The sequence below is a fragment of the Molossus molossus genome, unplaced genomic scaffold (assembly GCF_014108415.1).
Source record: "Molossus molossus isolate mMolMol1 unplaced genomic scaffold, mMolMol1.p scaffold_m16_p_7, whole genome shotgun sequence".
NCBI classification, from domain to species: Eukaryota; Metazoa; Chordata; class Mammalia; order Chiroptera; family Molossidae; genus Molossus; species Molossus molossus.
The window spans coordinates 61955458-61975028 of NW_023425401.1; the positions used below are offsets into that span (position 1 = coordinate 61955458).

Consider the following 19571-nt stretch of genomic DNA (forward strand, 5'->3'; position numbering starts at 1 on the left):
TTTTATCTTCACCTGAGGACATTTTTCTATTTTTTGTTCAGGTAGAGTGGGAGGGGGAGAGAGGAAGAGAGAGAGAAACATCGATGTGAAAGGGACACATCGAGTGGCCACCACCCACACGACCAACCAGGGCCAGGGACAAACCGCAACCGAGGTACATGCCCTTAGCGGGAACCAAACCCGGGTCTCTCGGGACCGCAGGCCGACGCTCTAACCGCTGAGCCAAACCGGCCAGGGCCCTTCACCTTTTTCACCAGCCCCACAGTGGAGAGGTAGAAGAGGGTATAGGGGGAATAAATGGTGGTGGAAGGAAACTTGACTTGGGGTGGTGAACATATAATACTATATACAGATGATGTATTATAGAATTATACACCTGAAACCTGTAGGATTTTATTAAGCAATGTCACCCCAATAAATTCAATAAAAATAAAATAAAACAATAAAGAGGTGAATATCCTGTGCTTAGATTTACATCTCTGTCTTGGTTTTTGTAAATTCTAGGCTTCCTGAGGTAACTGCTTTATTAATGAGATTTTCATCTCTAGCTACATGAGGTAAGTATTCCTTTTGAGGATGATACATGTCTCCTGGATTTGTCTGGCGTCATGTAACATGGATAAAAACTTCTCAGTGTTAAAATGATGCTGTGGGACAAAATTCTGATAGATCTCTTTACTGTCAAATAGTATTGAAAACATTAGACCCATTTGGGCTTTGCAATAAAATATTGGTTCACATTCACAAGCAACTTAATTATAAGACAGTCTTTTTACTGTTTTCAGTTTTACTATTATCTACTCAAAATATGCAGTTGACTCTTGACAATACAGGTTTGAACTGTGTTAGTCCACTTATACATGGATTTTTTTCAACAAATGCCTGTACTGTTTTTGAACAGTGGTTGGGATTCCGTGAATGTGGAGGGCCAACTGTATATATGTATCTATGCTATTTTATTTGGGGATTTGAGCATCCTCCGATTTTGGTATCTGTGGAGGGGGGTCCTCTAACCAAATGAATGTAGATACTGAGGGACTACGTAAACTTTGGAGGAGTCAAACGTTATACACAAATTTTCTACTGTATAAGGGCTCAGGGCTTCTAACCCCTGCGTTGTTCAAGGGTCAACTATAATTATCATTCTCCTGAGATGTATGCATAATTTTTAAAAAGTTACTACTATGAGTCCAAGGGAAAGAACAACTTTCAAGTCATTAACCCAAAACAATCATTAAATAACTCCAATAACTTGTCAATTTTCATTTTTATATGGCTTGCCAAAAGGGAGCATGCTTTAAAGTGCAGCATGGTCATGGTTCTTCTTCAGACTCATTATGGTCACAACCAGAACCAAACTTATTCAAATGCAGCCAGAGCAGAAAACCAGTAGATACATGGAATGATTATGAGGATGTCCCTTCTCCTCACTCTGGTTACTATTGAAATTCCACCATTGCTCTCCTGCATTGTAGCTCAAGGTTCTCAAGCCAAGTGGAAGGCACATTTTCCTTGGAGAGAATTTCCACATTAGCATTAATGATGAATGTGAACACAATTTTTACATACTACTGGACATTGGTAGAGGTAGCACTTTCCAGAGAGAAGGATGTAGGGGTGGGAGTGGGAGTTTACCAACCACAGTTCTGGCTGTTTCCATCTTTCGGAGTCCATAACCTGCACACCAGTGAACATGGGAAAGACTACTGAAAACAGGAGCTACAAAAATCTTTCTTTTTTTTTTTTTTTTAATCCTCACCTGAGGACATTTTTCCATTTTTTGTTCAGGTAGAGCAGGAGGGAGAGAGAGGAAGAGAGAGAGAGAGAGAAACATCGACGTGAAGGGACACATCGAGTGGCTGCCACCCACACGACCAACCAGGGCCGGGGACAAACTGCAACCGCGGTACATGCCCCTAGCGGGAACCGAACCCGGGTCTCTCGGGACCGCAGGCTGACGCTCTAACCGCTGAGCCAAACCGGCCAGGGCCAAAAATCTTTCTTATTCTAATGTCAGAGGCAGAATTCTTGAACAGCCTGGGGATGTTCTGAATACAAGTGTGCTTTAGAATTTCAGGAAGTTTTAGGGAGTCTTTGTGAGGCCAGGGAAAAAAATGAGGGATACACTCAGTATTTAGTTTCAACCAGATTAAATCATTCACAAAGATAAAATGAGATATTTTAGTGGCTCCAACAGTGCCTGACAACTAAAAATTCAATTCAGTCATTTAACAAAAGACTAGCCAAAAAGATTAATGAGAAGAATGTATTGAGAAAGGTAGAATTGAACATTTTCACTTATTACTCTAGAAGATGGAGATTTTAAGTCAAATGACTTTCACGCAATGAATAAAAGAGAAAATAATGAAAGCAACCAGGTAAGCAACCTCAGAAAACAGCTGAGAGGGCCTTGAAAAGTAGGACAGCGCCATTTATTGAGCCCATCGCTGGCCCCTTAAAAGGGCCTCATGTACTTCTTTGTGGTGGTCCCTTCCCTGGCCTTGTCTTCACCTATTTTCTCCTTTTACTAGAATCAACCATCTACAGATAAGTTCCTGGTCTTGCTGTCTTTTTACCTCCCCTAGGTATCATACAATATATTGCCCTAAAGGAGAATTTGCCATAATGTACTGCTGATAGTACTGTTTTGTTGATAGGCCATTTTACTTAACATACTTACTACTAATTCCTAGTTCCTAAAACTGTGATTTCGTATATACAAATTTTCATGTCCCGGTCAGAACAGATGAATCTTACTATTATATTACATTGCTCTACCTTGCAGGTGTTCTTTATTTTATGACATATGGAAACTTATTGGAAGGATATGTATAGGTATATCAAAACATTGTAAAATAAGTCATTTTACATTAACTAAGAAAGCTTTTTATTAAAAGAGCCACTTATACAAATGAAGGTTTTTTTGGTATTTCTTATACCTAACTCAGCAATTTCATTAGTCTTCACTAATTTTCACTTCTCAAGAACTCTTCAAGCAAAACAAAATCTGTGTTATTTGATTTACAAAACAGCGTTCTTGGTTTCCAGGCTACTAATTTGGGGATTGCTGGTGGTATTTTGAAACACCATAAGAACTAGTTAGTCATATAAAATCAGTTTCAATACAACACAATGGAAGCAAATTCAACTAAGGCATGAATCATTTCCTCTTCCATACAAAATGACATCTGAATGAATCAATTAAAGAATTCTCAAGGACAAGGGACATGTTTAGAATATTTTACTACCTCCAAATCTTGCATACTATCTTCTTTTCTTAATTAAAGTCCATTAGAGTTTAAGTGTCAAATGAAACCTATGAGGTGTAGGACTAAATGTCTGAACAATCATGCACTCACAAATTTTTTTAAGAAAGTCATTATTGGTTGAGATATGGTTCTCTGAACTGTATTCTAGATCTCCAAGTAAGATATTTTTCATGAAGTTCAATACTATAATAATGGTCTTTCAGAAGGCATCATAGGCCTGGCAGAGTCCATTCTAAAGTTGATAATTCTAATTGATAGAGATAAATGGGAATGGAGTAAACAGTGGGGGTGGGAAACAAGGGAGGGGAAGGGATTTACAAAGCAGAAAGCACATATCAAAGTAATATTAAAACTTTCCCAAAGGACTTTTGTATTACTTGAACTTTACTATGAGACAAGAAAAATCACACACGGATAGTATGTTCTTGGGAGATTTTTGATAAATTATTAAATAAAAAAGAAAACTCGTTTCTTGTAAATGAGTCCTTGTCATTTTAAATCTTTAATTCTTTCAGAAAATATTATTTACTAGCAATGCTTTTATTCTATTTCCTGATTTTATGATTCATAGTTCAGTAAAACAAAAATCGTATTACTATGAAAGGACCTGAGGGCTGGTTTTCTTCATTATGTGTTCTATGTATTTGATCCATTCTTTTTTGACAAGCAGTATGACGGTTTTTGCATCTATATTCCTACTCCCTATCTTTTTTCATACTCTCTGTATTAAAAAGTATTAAATATGGCAATAATATTACATAATCACGTCATTTTATGGTATAATTCCCTTCTTTTAAGACGATAAATTCCTACCTTTGAAGAAAATCTGAAGTTCTTCTTCCTTTTAATATTTAAAAACCAAGTCTTCTCAGTATTGCTCTGTGGGTTGAGAGGGGAGAAGGAACTGTAAACAAGACATTTATCATTAATCACAGCAGATATATTAACTCCAAGTGACTCCTGATGGGAATCACAATTATAGGGGGACCCCTGTAAGGAAAGACAAATTATGAATAGATTTGGCAAAACACATCACTGCTGGTTTCAATCAAAAGTAACAGCAGTGAGGTAACTAAAATTTTGGTGGCTATCCCTTTACTGGATCCCTCCCAAAGAGTGATGTCTGTTTTCCTCTTTTCAGTTTAAGGGAATAGAAGGGTTTTTGTAATGCATTTTTACAGTTGTGGCTAAAATACTTCCTTGCTGTGGGGTGCTTATTATTATTATTATTTAAATTTTTTGTTTAGTAGAGTAGAAATTCTTTTGACTGTTTTTGAAAGGCCTCAAGTTTTCAATGAGAGTCCTAAGTAGATGATGGGAATAGCCAAGAGCTGAGCAGCCCCACCTGAGCTAGGACAAAGGCTCAGCTATGGACAGCTCCAGAGCTTGGTCCTCTCCAAATCTCCCCTCCTCAGTCTAAATGTTTCCTTTGCAAATATCCCAGCTGAGAATTATCCAGAAAAGGACAGCACGGACAGGGAGTAGTACAATCACAGCTGAGCACATTAGATTTCATTTTTTTTAGACAACCAACTCAGTGACATCACAGTGTTCTAAAGGAGGGTTTGTGGCTTTTTGGACTTTGGATTTTTGAAAACAGAAGTCATACTATCAACCTCTGAAAAACCCTTCAGAGACGAGAAATAAGTGTCAATTCAGGAACTCCTGGCTGCACTCAAATATGAAGACAACTAAGAATCTCAAATGACTGCATTAATAAAATTAAAAGATGTGTAATCAGCTGGGATGATTTAGTTTATGCATGCATTATAGAGTATTTTCTGAATTAAAGCCCACTTTAAAAGTTAATTTTTTTTTTAATCATCACCCGAGGACATTCTTTCTATTTTTGTTCAGATGGAGTGGAAGGGAGAAAGTGGGAGAGAGGCAAAGAAAGAGAAACATAGATATAAGAGAGACACATTGACTAGTTGCGTCCTGTATGGCCCCAACCAGGGCCAGGGATGAACTGCAACCGAGGTACGTGCCCTTGACCGGAATTGAACTCACAACTGATAGGTCTGCAGGCCAAAACTCTAACCACTGAGAAAACTAGCCAGGGCAATTTTACTGTAATTTTTACCTACAAGAGATAAGAGAATATTTAATGGGATACTGCTATGTCCCAGACTCTGTGTACATATTGTAGGAGATGCACCAATTCTGTAAGTATCCTATTGCTTCAACACATAGGCAAAAACTGAAGCACTGAGAAGTTAAGTAAATGACCCTAGTCACACAACTAACAAGTGTACATCTGTAATACATACTGCTTCTGTCTAAATTCAAAGCTTGTGCTTTTTCATCTTTACCCTATGGCTTCTGAGAGGACAGAATAAACTTGGAGTTGGGGTGCTACTGAGATTTAAGGGTAGGGAAACAGTAGCAGATAGAGTGGTCAAACTGAGAGGGAGGTATTAAGGAAGCTAAGAACTAAGAGGATCAGGAGAGGGGAAGGTGGTCCACAGGATTAATGCCTGCAGGAAGGACACAAATGGGGAGAGCTCAGCAGCTGTCAGTGGGAAGTGCCCACAGCCCGAGCTGGTAACTACCACTACCTCCCCTGCGACTGTGGTTTCCAGCTTTTAGTGACACCTAACTGCACTATCACCTCTATGTTCCTCTGCCAAGTATATCTTTTATTAATAATAAAAGGGGAAAGTATGAACATACTTCTGGGTACAGTGTGGAAGAAGATTTTTTTTTTTTTTTTGCATAGGAGTAAAATTTAAAGTGGAAGAAAATGTTTTTGAACATAAATTTTAAAGAAGAGTCACTATGGTTCTTTTAATTAGTTTGAATAGTTTTATAGTTCAATTCAGGAAAAATTATCCTGAGAAAAACACATATGTAGTTTTGCATAGGAATGGTTTCCCACAAACATTGTGTGGAAAAATGATTTCATCCTTGCGAGTGTTATTATTGATAGGGCACAGCTTCATTTTTAAGCTCCTTGTGATGTTAAAGCCTCAAGCCTTTGCAAAGACCACCAAAAGACTATGTATTTATTGAATTACCATGTCAGCAATTACTCCAAACATTTCTAGGGGATGAATTCATATTACATTCATTATTCTTGCTTTGACAATGGTGTCAGTGGGTTTTCATTGCTCTGAAACACATTTAGATCAATGGAATAGGGTAATACATCTTTGCTAAAAATTATTTTTCCAATAACAAAGTAAGTTTAATTTTTTTAAACCAAAATACGATCAACTTATCCTACTAAAAGTAGCCTTCAGAAAAGGTGAAAAATGTAAACCTGCCCTGGCCGGGTTGGTTCAGCAGTTGGAGTGTTGGCCCGTGGAAACAAAGAGTTGCAGGTTCGATTCTGGTCAAGGCCACATACCTTGGTTGCAGTTTGATCCCGGCCCTGGTTGTGGTCATGCAGGAGGCAATCAATTGATGTGTTTCTCTTACATTGATGTTTTTCTCTCTCTCTCTCTCCCCCCTCCACTCCTCTCTCCCACTCCATCTGAAAATCAATGGAAAAATATCCTTGGGTGAGAATTACAAAAAAGAAAGAAAGAAAAAGAAAAATGTAAATCCAAAGGCCACAGTACACACAATAAACCAATTACAATGAAAGTAAGTATTAGATAAAAATTCAATAATTCAAGAAAGTGAATACTTGCCTTAGCCACTCATGGAAAAATAAAGTATTGACCTTCCCCTAATCTTTCCAAAGTAGACCGAACTATTGGTTGGCATAAATTTTTTGCAGGAATTATTATTATTATTATTATTTTATCCTCACCTGAGGATATTTTTCCATTTTTTGTACAGATAGAGTGGGAGGGAGAGAGAGTGAGAAACATCGACGTGAAGGGACACATCGAGTGGCTGCCACCCGCACGACCAACCAGGGCCGGGGACAAACTGCAACCGAAGTACGTGCCCTTAGCGGGAACCGAATCCGGGTCTCTCCAGACCGCCGGCCGATGCTCTAACCGCTGAGCCAAACTGGCCAGGGCTGTTTTTGTTTTTAAATGTTCAATCCATAACATTTAATACAACTGCAAATCTGTTATTGCAAACACTAGTTGGTAAAAAATTATCATCAAGCAAAAACACTCAAAATCTCATTTGATTTAGACTCTCTGGAACAACTATGAGGACATCAAACATGCTTATTTTTTGGATCCTGTGAGGTTGATATCTAAAAACTGGCCTTATTGATGATATAGCAAAGGATAAATTATGTTAAAATATCAAGCATCTGACCCCTCAAGCCAATCCTGTTTTCAACTGTGACAATTATTTCCTGTTTATACTCTTAACAAGTAAATATAGCTGAGAAATACATTTTAGAATATCAATTTTAAAAATCTTACATGTAAAAATACATTTATATTCTGTATCATGCAAAATTATTCTGCATTTTTATCACTATAAAATGATAGCAATTTATAAATTATTTTTAATCTTTGGTATTAACAAAACTTCAGTAGTATCAAAATCATGGACTAACCCTGAAATACTTCTTTTTTCTTAACTTTCTGCTTTTGACATGATCTTTTGACTGAATATGGTGTCCATTCATACTTATTCACTGGAGAGAAAAGGACAAATAACCCTATTAAAATTGGCATTTATCTTTAGTTTCTCTGATGTATGTCTTTCATCAGCAGCTTAATTCAGCTTGGCATGGAAAAAGGCAAAATTCATCTTGAAACCCAGTTCTCACCATTTCAGCAGACTATGAAGCATCATACATTCCAAAAAGTGGAGAGTATGGTCTAAAATAAAGCAAGTTCTCCAACTACCACCTCAACCAGATGGTGCCCAGAGGGGGCAATGTCTACCACCACCTGGCTGGCCGGTGTTCTGGGGACACAAGGTCATGACTTTATCCCCAATTTTAGCCTTTTGCAAGACTAATATATTTGTTGGGACTTGGGACCAACTCCCTGATCTCTTAAATGTCAGGCCATGGCCTCTTAAATGTCAGGATGGGAGCAAGGCTGATGGGATCCATTCTGATAAGAAACTTGCAGGTGAACCAATGTGCATCCTGCTTTACCTTTCAGAGAAAGAAAACCACTGATCCCTTGATAAATCAAATTAAACAGATTGAGTCACCACCCCCAGAAGCTCTGACTGCTTCAAGTGACATCATCATTTGCCACCTAATAGACTGGTATAAACATCCAATAGTGGGCAAATTACATTGTTCAATGGCATGTTGGACATACGCCATCTTACTATCAGTACACACTGTCACAATCATTATTGTAACATTTCATAGTACATAGTACATGGTTCATTTTATGGTTTTATAGAAGGAATTACTGTAACTATGCATAGAAGCCTAGCAATCTAGTGTAAGTAATGGTTAGCTATCATATGTAGAGTGCTTGTGGGAAGAATGCTTATCCAGGGTCTACATTTCCAGTTCCCTCTGTATCTGGGGGAGACTGTGAGATGTAAGAGAGCTAATATGTATCACTTCTTTGCCCAGATGTTTAAGAAGCAAGTATGTCTTTCCCACCCCACTATCTCTCCACTGCAAGCTGAATGCCAATGTTCAGTGTTACTGGAAATCGCATGGCATTGCCTCTGTCAGCATAGGTCCTTGACATAAATGATCTACATTAGGAATACTGGACTATTACATGAGTAGGAAAGGAATGCTAATCCAGTGAAGTTTCTACAATTTGGGGGTTTGTCACACTGGCTACCTCTACCCAATCTAGTTAGAGTCAGCATGTCATGAACATAAAAAAATCTTAAATTGAAACTATTCTTCACTGGTCTTTTTTTCTGTGTCTATAATCTAAGAAAGATTTCATTTTAAAATATCAGTGTATTCAGAGCAGTAGCACAAAAGTAATTAAAATATATTAAATAAGTCCTATTAAAGACAATTAAATGAACAGTGTTTACTTCTCCTAGGAGAGAAGGAGTTTAAAGAAGGCTGGTTAAATGGTCAGTAAATGCATGAAGGTCCTAAGAATTGTTTTAGCAGATAATGAGAAAATATTTTTCAACAGCATTAAATATAAACCAAACAGTCATGCCTCCTCCTCAGCCCACCCCTCCCTTGCTTCTTCCTGCCAACAGCCTCCCCCCTCTCCACTCTCTCTGCCCTGCTCCTTCTGCCCTCCCAGGGCTCTGTGGCCACTGAGTAAACAGGACCAGCCTGGCCACAGAGTGAGGGTGATGGCTAGAACTTGAGTGCCCAGCAGAGTTGTTGCAGCCCTTCCCACAGAGACATGAGCAGTCTAGAACGAACCTAACACTAGACCAACCTTCCTGGCAGTAAATGAAATTAGGGAGATTCCAAGATAGTAGTAGATTAAGTGGAAGCTACACTGACCTTCTCAAAGGATCAAACTGGAATTACAACTAAAATATAGAAAAATCATCCTGAATAACCAAACAAAGACCAGCTGGAGAGAAACTTTATAACCAAGGACATAAAGAAGAAACCACATAGAGGCTGGTAGTACAGAGGTGCAAGAGGGCTGGCTGGGCTCTCACAGGTAGCAGCTAAATTCTGGAGGGAATATCTCAGCTGTGGGGGGTCCCCCTGACAAGTCTGGGGACTAAACTCCAAGTTGGGCTCCCCAGCCCAAACTAACAGAATTAGCAAAGGTGCCCATGTCACATCAGGCTGTGAATAGTACCAAAAGTTCTGTCCAGACGGAAGAGCAGCTAGAAACTCAGGCACCCTCTTAAAGGGCCAACATACAAAATTTTGTTTGAAGCTACTCATCTTGAGCTCCAGCAGAGGGAGGGCAGAGTGGAATAGAGCTGTGTGAGAGTCTGAAGCTGGTGGCTCTGGGGAGAAACCTGAGAAGACAGCTACCAGGATCTCTGTGCCGAGTCATTTCCCCAGGCTGCAGAAGACCTCTTTCTCAGACAGAGCTTTCCCATCAATGCAATTTTAGCCTGAGGAAAAGCAATAGCTCCACCAGTTGAAAACCCTCTCACCCCACCCTGTGGAGTTTATGTTCTGCTGAGGACTACAACCAGAGGCTCATTAAGTGATTGAAACTAACAGTCATCCTGTAGGAAGAGGCAGATCTACGGGTGCTTTGAGTTTTTTCCTGACCTGGTATTGGGCCCAAGACTAGTAAAAGCAGACCTTGGTGCACAGCTTGGTGCCTTCCACATGCACCCAGCCTCAAAAGAGGGAGCCACAAACTGTGGATTGCTGATAGCTCCAAAAAGGATACTCAGGGCCAGTCACAAACAGTGTCTGACATTGGACTGCATGAGAAAATATCAGAAGAGGCCCAAAACCATTAGATGCAGTGGCCAGCTTCAGACAACAACAGAGCAGGATCCAATAAGTTTCACAAGCAGTACATCCACAGGAAGATATTGGCAGGCTTGAAAACCTGCTGAGGTGAATTCAGTTTCCTGTGATAAGTACCTGCACAGCAGCCTGCACACTGTGTTGAGGGTAGATCTTCACCGTCAGCCAGCCTGAGTGTTGAGCTCATGCATGAATGGGACAATAGCAATTAAGACTCGATTACAACCCTGGCTGGTTTGGCTCAGCATATAGAGCATTGGCCTACAAACCAAAAAGTCGCAGATTCGATTCTAGTCACGGGAACATACCTGTGTGCAGGTTTGATACCTGGCCCTGGTTGGGATTGAGTGGGAGGAAACCAATTGATGTTTCTCTCTCTCTCTCTCTCTCCTTCCCTTCCTTCCACTCTATTTAAAAAGCCAATGGAAAAATATCCTTGGGTGAGGATTAAAAAAAAAAAAAAAAAGACTTGATTACAATAGGAAGGCCTATACAACATGCACAAGAGACATTGTTAGAACATCCGGGTCTGGTGATGAGTGAGACTACATTCACTGGGTCCCACAGGTCATCTACCACATAATGCCATCCTACCAAGAGTATGAGTCATAGCAGATCAATCTAATACTGAGAAACAAACCCAAATAAGCAGCCCAGATGAAAGACAAAGAAAGAAGCCCCAAATAAAAAAACAAGAGAATTCTCCAGAGGAAGAGTTAAATAAAATGGAGATAGGCAACTTATCAGACATAAAGCTCAAAATAACCATTATAAAAATGCTCAACAACATAAAAAAACTGTAGAAACTAAAAAACAACCTGTCGAAAATAAAGAATGACATAACAGAACTAAAGGTTACACTGGAAGGAATAAACAGCAGATTAGAAGAATCTGAGGGTCAGATAAGCGAATTAGATGACAAGGTAGAGAAAATTACTCAAACAGAGAACCAAAAAGAAAAAAAATCAATTAAAAAACAGGAGAACTGTTTAAGGGAGCTGTGGTACAACAAGAAATGTAACAATGTCTGCATCAGAGGAGTACCAAAAGTAGAAGAAAGTGAGCAAGGGATATAGAAACAGTTTGAAGAAATAATGGCAAAAAACTTCCCTAACCTAGTAAAGTAAAAAGTCACACAAGTTTCAGAAGCACATAATGTCCCAAGCAAGAGGCCCAAAGGAAGACATCTTAAAATTAAACTGCCCCAAATTAAAGGCAAACAGTGATTCTTAAAGAAAACAAGAGAAAAGCAATTTGTTACCTACAAATGGGCTCCCAAACATCTGTTAGCTGATTTCTCCACAGAAACACTACAGGCCAGAAGGAAATGACATTAATTACTTAAGATAAAGAAAAGCAAGGATCTGAAACCAATACTTCTCTATCCAGCAAGGCTATTGCTCAAAATTTAAGGTGAAAAAAAAGCTTCCCTGACCAAAAAAAAAAAAAAGTGCTTAAAGAATTTATTACCACTAAACCAGTATTGCAAGAAATGTTAAAGGGACTGCTGTAATAATAAGAAATATATAGGGACAGACATAGGCATAATGAATAAAATGGAAATAAATAAGCGCCTATCAATAATAACCCTAAATATAATTGGATTAAATGATCCAATCAAAAGACAGAGGGTAACTGAATAGACAAGAAACATGATCCATATATGCACTGTCTACAGAGGCCCACATCATAACAAAAGACACACAAAATGAAAGCAAAGGGTTGAAAAAAAATTATCATGCAAATGAAAATGAAAAAAAGCAGGGATAGCAATGCTTATATCTGACAAAATATACTTCAAAGCAAAGGCCATAACAAGAGACAAAGAAGGTCACTACATAATACTAAAAAGATAAATCTAACTAGAGGATATAACAATGGTAAACATATAAGCATCAAAGTATTTAATTTGGAGGACTATAAGGGAGAGATTGACAGCAATATAGTCATAGTGGGGAACATTAACATGCCATTGACTTTACTAGCTAGGTCTTCCAGACAAAAAAATCAACAAGGAAACAGTGACTCTAAATGACACACTAGATCAGATAGTTCTAATTGACATTTATAGAACATTTAACCCCAAAACTATAGTATATACATTCTTCTCAAGTGCACATGGGACATTCTCAACAACAGACCACATGATAGAACACAAAATAAGTCTCTACAAGTTCAAGAAGTTTAAAATCATATCAAGCATCTTATCAGATCACAATGGCATGAAACTAGAAATCAATTATAATAAAAAACTCAAAAATCTTCAAACACATGGTGGCTATAGAGCATTTTATTAAACAATGTATGTCTTACTACTGAGATCAAGAAAGAAATAATAAAGTTCCTAGAAACAAATGAAAATGAACACACAACAACCCCAAATCTATGGGACATAGCAAAAGCAATCCTGGGAAGGAAGTTCATAGTTCTACAGGCCTACCTCAAGAAACACAAAAACCCTCTAATAAACTATCTACCTCTGCAACTAAAAAAATTAGAAGGATAACAAAAGAAGCCTAGAGGAAGGAGAAGAAAGCAACTAATAAAGTTCAGAAAGGAAATAAATTACATCGAGACTAAAATAAAAATGCAAAAGATCAATGAAACCAAGAGCTGGTTCTTTTAAAAGATAAACAAGATTGATAAACCTCTAGGCAGGCTCATCAAGAAACAAAGAGAGAGGACCCAAGTAAATAAAATCAGAAACAAAAGAGGGGAAGTAACAACAGACACAATAGAAATACAAAGGATTATAAAAAATATTACAATCAAGTATATAACAATAAATTGGACAACCTGGGCAAAATGGACAAATTTCTACAAATATATAATCTTCTAAAACTGAATCACAAAGAGTCAGAAAACATAAATAAACCAATGACAAATAATGAAATTAAAACAGTAATAAAAAAAATCTGCCAACAAACAACAGTCTTTGAGCAGACAGGTTCACAGGGGAGTTTTACCAAACATCAAAGAAAAACTAATACCTATCATCCTCAAACTATTCCAAAATTTCAAAAGGAAGGAAAACTTTCAAGCTCTTTTTATGATGTTAGCATTATCCTAATTCCAAAACTAAAGAAAGACACTACAAAGAAAGAAAATTGTAGGCCAATATCCCTGATGACATAGATGCCAAAATCCTCAACAAAATATTAGCAAATCGGATCTAGAAACATATTAAAAAGATTATTCACTATAACCAACTGGATTTTATCCCAGGGATGCAAAGCTTGTACAATATGTGCATATCAATAAATGTCATATGACATATAAACAAAATGAAAGATAAAAATCATATGAGCATATCAACTGATGCAGAAAAAGCATTCAACCACTGAATTGCACACTTAATGGTGTGCATAGTAATTATTATGTTAAATATATATTTACCACAATAAAAATACCATGGCTATGGATGTCCTTCTAACTCTGTAAAATTAATGAATATAATATGATATTTGCGGGGGCAAAAATCAACTTGCATACCACACTATCCCATCAATACTTTCTATGTTTTTGAAAAGTCAGGAAAAAATTAATTCCTTCAGCAAATATTTAATGAGCAAATACTATGGCCCAGACACTGTTCTAGGCTCTGAAGATACAGTCGTGAACAGAAAAAAAAAAAAAAAAAAAAAAGTCCTGCCCTGGCCAGTTTGGCAAGGGAGTTAGGGCGTTGGCCCAGGGACCAAAGGATCACAAGTTTGATTCCAGTCAAGGGCCATTGGCCCAGGGACCAAAGGATCACAGGTTTGGGCAAATACCCAAGTCAAGGGCAAATACCTGGGTCAAGGGCAAATACCTGGGTTTAGGGTTTGATCCCTGGTCCTGGATGGGGGCCAGGAGGGAGGCAACGAATTGATGTGTCTCTCTCACATCAGTGTTTCTCTCTCTCTCTCGCTCCCTCCCTACTACTCTCTCTAAAAATCAATGGAAAAATATCCCTGGGTGAAGGTTAACAACAACAAAGAAGGCCTACCCTCATACAGCTATTATTTATTCATTCCCTCACATACTCAACAAATATTTATTAAATGTCAACAAATATTTGTTAAATGTCTATCACTTCCCAACCTTTATGCTGGGCACCAGAAATACAGTGGTGAAAAATAATAATGAAAACCTCAGCAAATCAGACCCTTCCTTGCCCTCATGAAGATTATAGTTGACTACAGGAGATAGATATTGACCAAATAATCACAGAAATGAATCTAAAATATCAGCTTTGAAAAGTCATCAGAGCAGAGATGTGTGGAGCTCCCAGAGTGTGTGGTGATGGGAAGTGGCTTAGTCAAGAAGGTCGGTGTTTCTACAGGAAATGATAACTGAACTGAGATCTGATGAACAGGGTTGAGAAGGTAGCGTGTGTGCTGAGCAGAACAGAGAAGGGAGGGTGGTCCCAATGAGACTGAAGAAGCAGTTGGGGGTCTGGCTACACAGAACCCTAGAGATCTTTCCGTCTTTATCCAAAGGTCAATGGGAGCCACTGATGTACTGGAGGAAAGGGTGAGAGAGGAATCACTTAATTAAAAATAATACTAAGTTTGCTGCTCTAACAATTTAAAAATAACCAGCTAAAAACAAGGGTAAGAACTTCAAGTGAATTTCTATATAATTATAAAAATAGGTGAAACTCTTTGAAGCTTTCGATAGTTACTATTAACATATCAAAGAATTATCATGATCAAATAAGAAATTATAAACATCACTCAAATTTTTACTTCTCTAGAGTTAATCAAAACATGGAATCTCTTAAGGTTCTACTAATGAAGCCGAGTTTGATGAAAAGTGAGTCACTTGAATTTGTAAGCCTAGTAAATTAAGTTGCTCACTCTTGATTAACACTATTTAAAATGGATACTTGGGGGGGGGGGGGGGGGGCGGCAAACAGTGAAACTATTTTATAAAAAAATAAAGTGTATCAAACATCACAAAACATAATTACTTAGGCATCTTTCATTAACATAAGGTGATAATGGACTTGACTTGGAGTGGTGAACAGATGATGTAATACAGAATTGTATACCTGAAACCTATATAATTTTATTAACTAATGTCACCCAATAAATTCAATAAAAATAAATAAAACAAAAACAAAACATAAGGTGACAATGGGATGTTTAACTAAATGTTGCATCAATCTGATTAGTATTTAAGAACTTGAACAAAGAATCCAACACATAGATAGTATTTCTTCCTTTAAAACATAATTCTAATGTTAATATTTATTGTTGAACAAAAGAAAAAATTCAGACAGACTGGCATAATGCTGTATGCAAAGAACAGATATATAAGAAAATAAGAAAACTCCACCTTTCATATATAATCAAGTTATCACATGCTCACTTTTTTTTTTTTTTAATGTATTTTATTGATTTTTTTAGGCACAGAGGAAGGGAGAAAGAGAGAAAGAGATAGAAACATTGATGTGACATAGAAACACCAATCGGCTACCTCCTGCATGCCCCCTGCTGGGGATCCAGTCTGAAACCAGGGCTTGTACCCTGACCAGGAATTGAACTGGGACTTCTCAGTCCATGGGATGATACTCAATCTACTGAGCCACACATGCTCACTATTTTAATTTAGGCAGATTTTAAAAAATTACTAAGTAGGTGACAGATATTTCTGTGTTTCAAATTCTGGCTAAAAATAGGGGTAGGAAAGAGCAAATTTAATTTTGTTGTGAGGTAATCTGACCTCTGAACAACATAATAGATTCCAGACTATCTCAAAGTTCAGAAAAGTTGTATAGATTTGACTCACATACTTTGCATAATTCACCTTTTCACCAAATTGTCATTTATACAATTGAGATCTGTCAACTTGTTCTGCTTAAATTACCTTAAGGAGACAATATATATAGCCAGAAGAATGCTCCCAAGGATGTTTTAGCTACATTTTATTATAAACCACCAAAGCTCCCTTGATTTCATAGTTCCTAGGAATTATAGCTTATTTGCAGAGGACGCTACTACCATCACTTTTTTAAATGTAGCCTTACAAAGATATTAATTGTAAAGTTTAATTGAACTTAATTTAAAATCTGGCAATTTTATTGTTTCATCAATTTACACTTTGATCTGACCAATATAATATACTTGGATACAAAACGTTTTTAAATTTCATGTGCAAAATTCTTCTGATTTTTAACACCAAGTTTTAAAGGCCCAACTAAATCATCCATTATTATCAAAACTGTACTTCACATTCCTGGCAGATATTACATATAATAAGTCAGATTGTAAAGAAAGGGATAACAATGCAGTAAATTAGATCTAGGAACAGTAAAGGAGAATGAATGCATTTCCCATAAAATAAAAGAAAGGAGAATATTTTTTAAATTAAAAGTATAATTTGGTTGTGCATTTTTTGTTGTTGGCACTAAACAAATCTCACCATAAAGATGAAATGAAAGAGGTATGAAAAACTTTCAAACGTTTCGATAACTAGACATTTCTTTTTTTTTTTTTTTAATATCAGTCTTCAAAGTTAGAAAGTCATTTTTATTTCAAAATGCTCTTTAGATACTCTAGTCTCTTCTTGCTACAGACATGAACTCACAAGTAGTCCTCTCACTTTTATTTTTCCTCACAACTTCCTGATTAGTTGGTATGTTCATTGAACTGAATTTGAGATCTTTTCATAATACTGTTCTGGGAGGAAAAAGAAATAAACCATGACAGAAACAAAATAAAAGGGGCTCACAATACAATTTTAATGTAGCTTCAGCAATGTTTATTCTGTGTTTCCCATAATATTGATTGGCACTTGGGATCTCCTAATGAGGATTTTGTTTCCATTCTTCTGTGTTCTATGCAATCACTGATTGCCAATTTTAGTTATACTGATTTTTCAAATCAAGGGGAACTTTATTAACCTAAAAAATAAAAGCAAAGGAATTCAAACAGGATTTAAATTATGGCTTGGGAAGATCCCCAAGCACACCTAAGCCTACTATTGCAAATTTCTCCATAGTAGTATCTGGAAGAGTGGCCTCTTCCTGATCAATACCAAAATGGCTTTGGGAGTCTCAAATCTCTCAGTTCTCTAGATCTGTTTCCCAAGTTGAGAATTTGAAACCTTGGTCTTACAGAAATCTGAACTACTATTAGTTCCAGATCACTAACTAAAGTTAAGTCCAAATATGAAGCTATCCATGTAAAAAGAGGTCATCTTTAATGTAACATGACCTGTATTGAATGAGACATTATTTCTAAATAAAGCAGTTAAATTATGAATTCAATAGCTTATCAGGTGACATTAAGCAAATTACTTCCTCTTTGTGTACAAAATGGGGTTAATAATCCTGACCTATCTCTTAAGGTCTCTGGGGACAATTCGGTAAGGAATTGTCTAAGTGCTGTATAAATGTTGCTGGTATTATGAGAACTTGGTTTTATTGCCACCATCATAAAAAGGAATTCAGAGGTTTAGTCAGAGGTGAATTAACAAAGCAAGGTCTATGCAAATACAAGTGCCTCTGACCCTGGGTCTGAGTTTGACAAACTGCAGATTAGAATGTAAATGAAGTTTGCATTTTCAGAGACACAGAGTTTTTGTTAATGTATTTCCTATTCAATTCCTTTGCTTTGAGAATCATTACTTTGGAAGCAAAGCAACCATTTGCAATTTCCATCACTTTTTTTTCCCCCTTTATTTTTGTTGCTACTCCCAGCATCATTTGCATTAAAGCATGACAGTGGAGAATCCAAGGCCTTTCTTTTCTGAATCAACTATCTGGCATACCCAGGAACCATGCCTATCAGTAGACATGGGTTGTGTAGGCACTATACTTCTTTCATTTTAAGGTTTTTTTTTTATTGTGTGATATAAGACTTTCATTACATTTATTTATTATTTTTATTTTTAGTTTACAGAAATGAATTTATTTCAATGAAAATAACTTCAGGAAACAAAATTGAAGACCAAGACTTTCATTACTTTTAGAGAATATAAGTTCTCTTTTCCAGTTAAACTTCCATGATTCATGTCAAGGGCACATACCTTGGTGTGTTTCATCCCCAGCCCTGGTAGGGTCCTGCGGGAGGCAAGCCGTCCATGTGTCTCTCTCATGTTGATGTTTCTCTTTCTCTCTCTCTCTCTTTCTCTCTCTCTCTCTCACATTCCCACTCTGTCTGATGATAAATAGAAAAGTATAAGTATTCTTGGATGATGGTTAAAAAAAATTTCCATGATTTGTTTATTTGACAAATAGTACAGGGTACCCAGTAGGTACCAGACACTGTCCTAGGTGCTGGAGACAGCAGTGGAAAAAGAAGGCAGAAATCCCTGCTCTCCCGTAGCTTACATTCTAGTGGGTGAAAACAAAATAATAAGCAAAATAAGTACATAAATAAATATAATAGGTTAGAATGAAAAATAAAGTATGGTAAAAGGATGAGGGTGCAAAGATGGGGAAAGGCTACAATTTCAGATATGTTGGTCAGGGATAAACCTCTTTGAGGTGTGATTTGAATAAAAATTTGAGGGACTTGAGTGTGAGAGTCATTGGGAAAGCGTTTTGCAGGTAAAAGACAAGGGTTCCAGGTAAATGCAAAGGCCTTGAGGTATTACTTTGGGTGTTTGAAAACAGGGTGGCAGAAGGGAGTGAGCAAGGGGAGATAAGTAGATGAAGGCAGAGATGGAATGAGGTGCTGGATGATCTCTGGCTGGCACATCATTGCGAGGCCTCTAGCTTTCACTCTGAGTGAAATGGGAAGCCGTCGGGAGGTTTTGAGCAAAGGAGTGACATGATCTGACTTCCATTTTAAAAACTGGAACAGCTATATCAATAGGCTTAAGGGGAGCAAAGCTGAGATAGGAAAGCCACATAGAAGGCTATTACAATAGTTCAGAGAAGATATGAGTGGTTTGATCCAGGGTGGCTCATGGGTTGTGTTTCATAGCTTTTAATTATTAATCACATCCTTCTCCATGTAGCTGTGTTTTCTTATTTGAATTACTTCTAAGAAAGTATTTTTTCTTTCTTTTTTTTTTTTATCCTCACCCGAGGACATTTTTTCCATTCT

At 37.3% G+C, this 19571-nt stretch overlaps 1 protein-coding gene across 12 annotated transcripts in view; it reads right to left on the reverse strand.

The window, feature by feature from the left end:
* Positions 1 to 19571, reverse strand: part of NRCAM (neuronal cell adhesion molecule) — a 215444-nt gene that overhangs the window by 179257 nt on the left and 16616 nt on the right. For all 12 annotated transcript variants that reach the window (XM_036247278.1, XM_036247286.1, XM_036247285.1 and 9 more), the window contains exon 2: positions 4083 to 4148. The gene's annotated coding sequence lies outside the window, so the exon portion shown is untranslated. The remainder of the gene's footprint in view (positions 1 to 4082; positions 4149 to 19571) is intronic.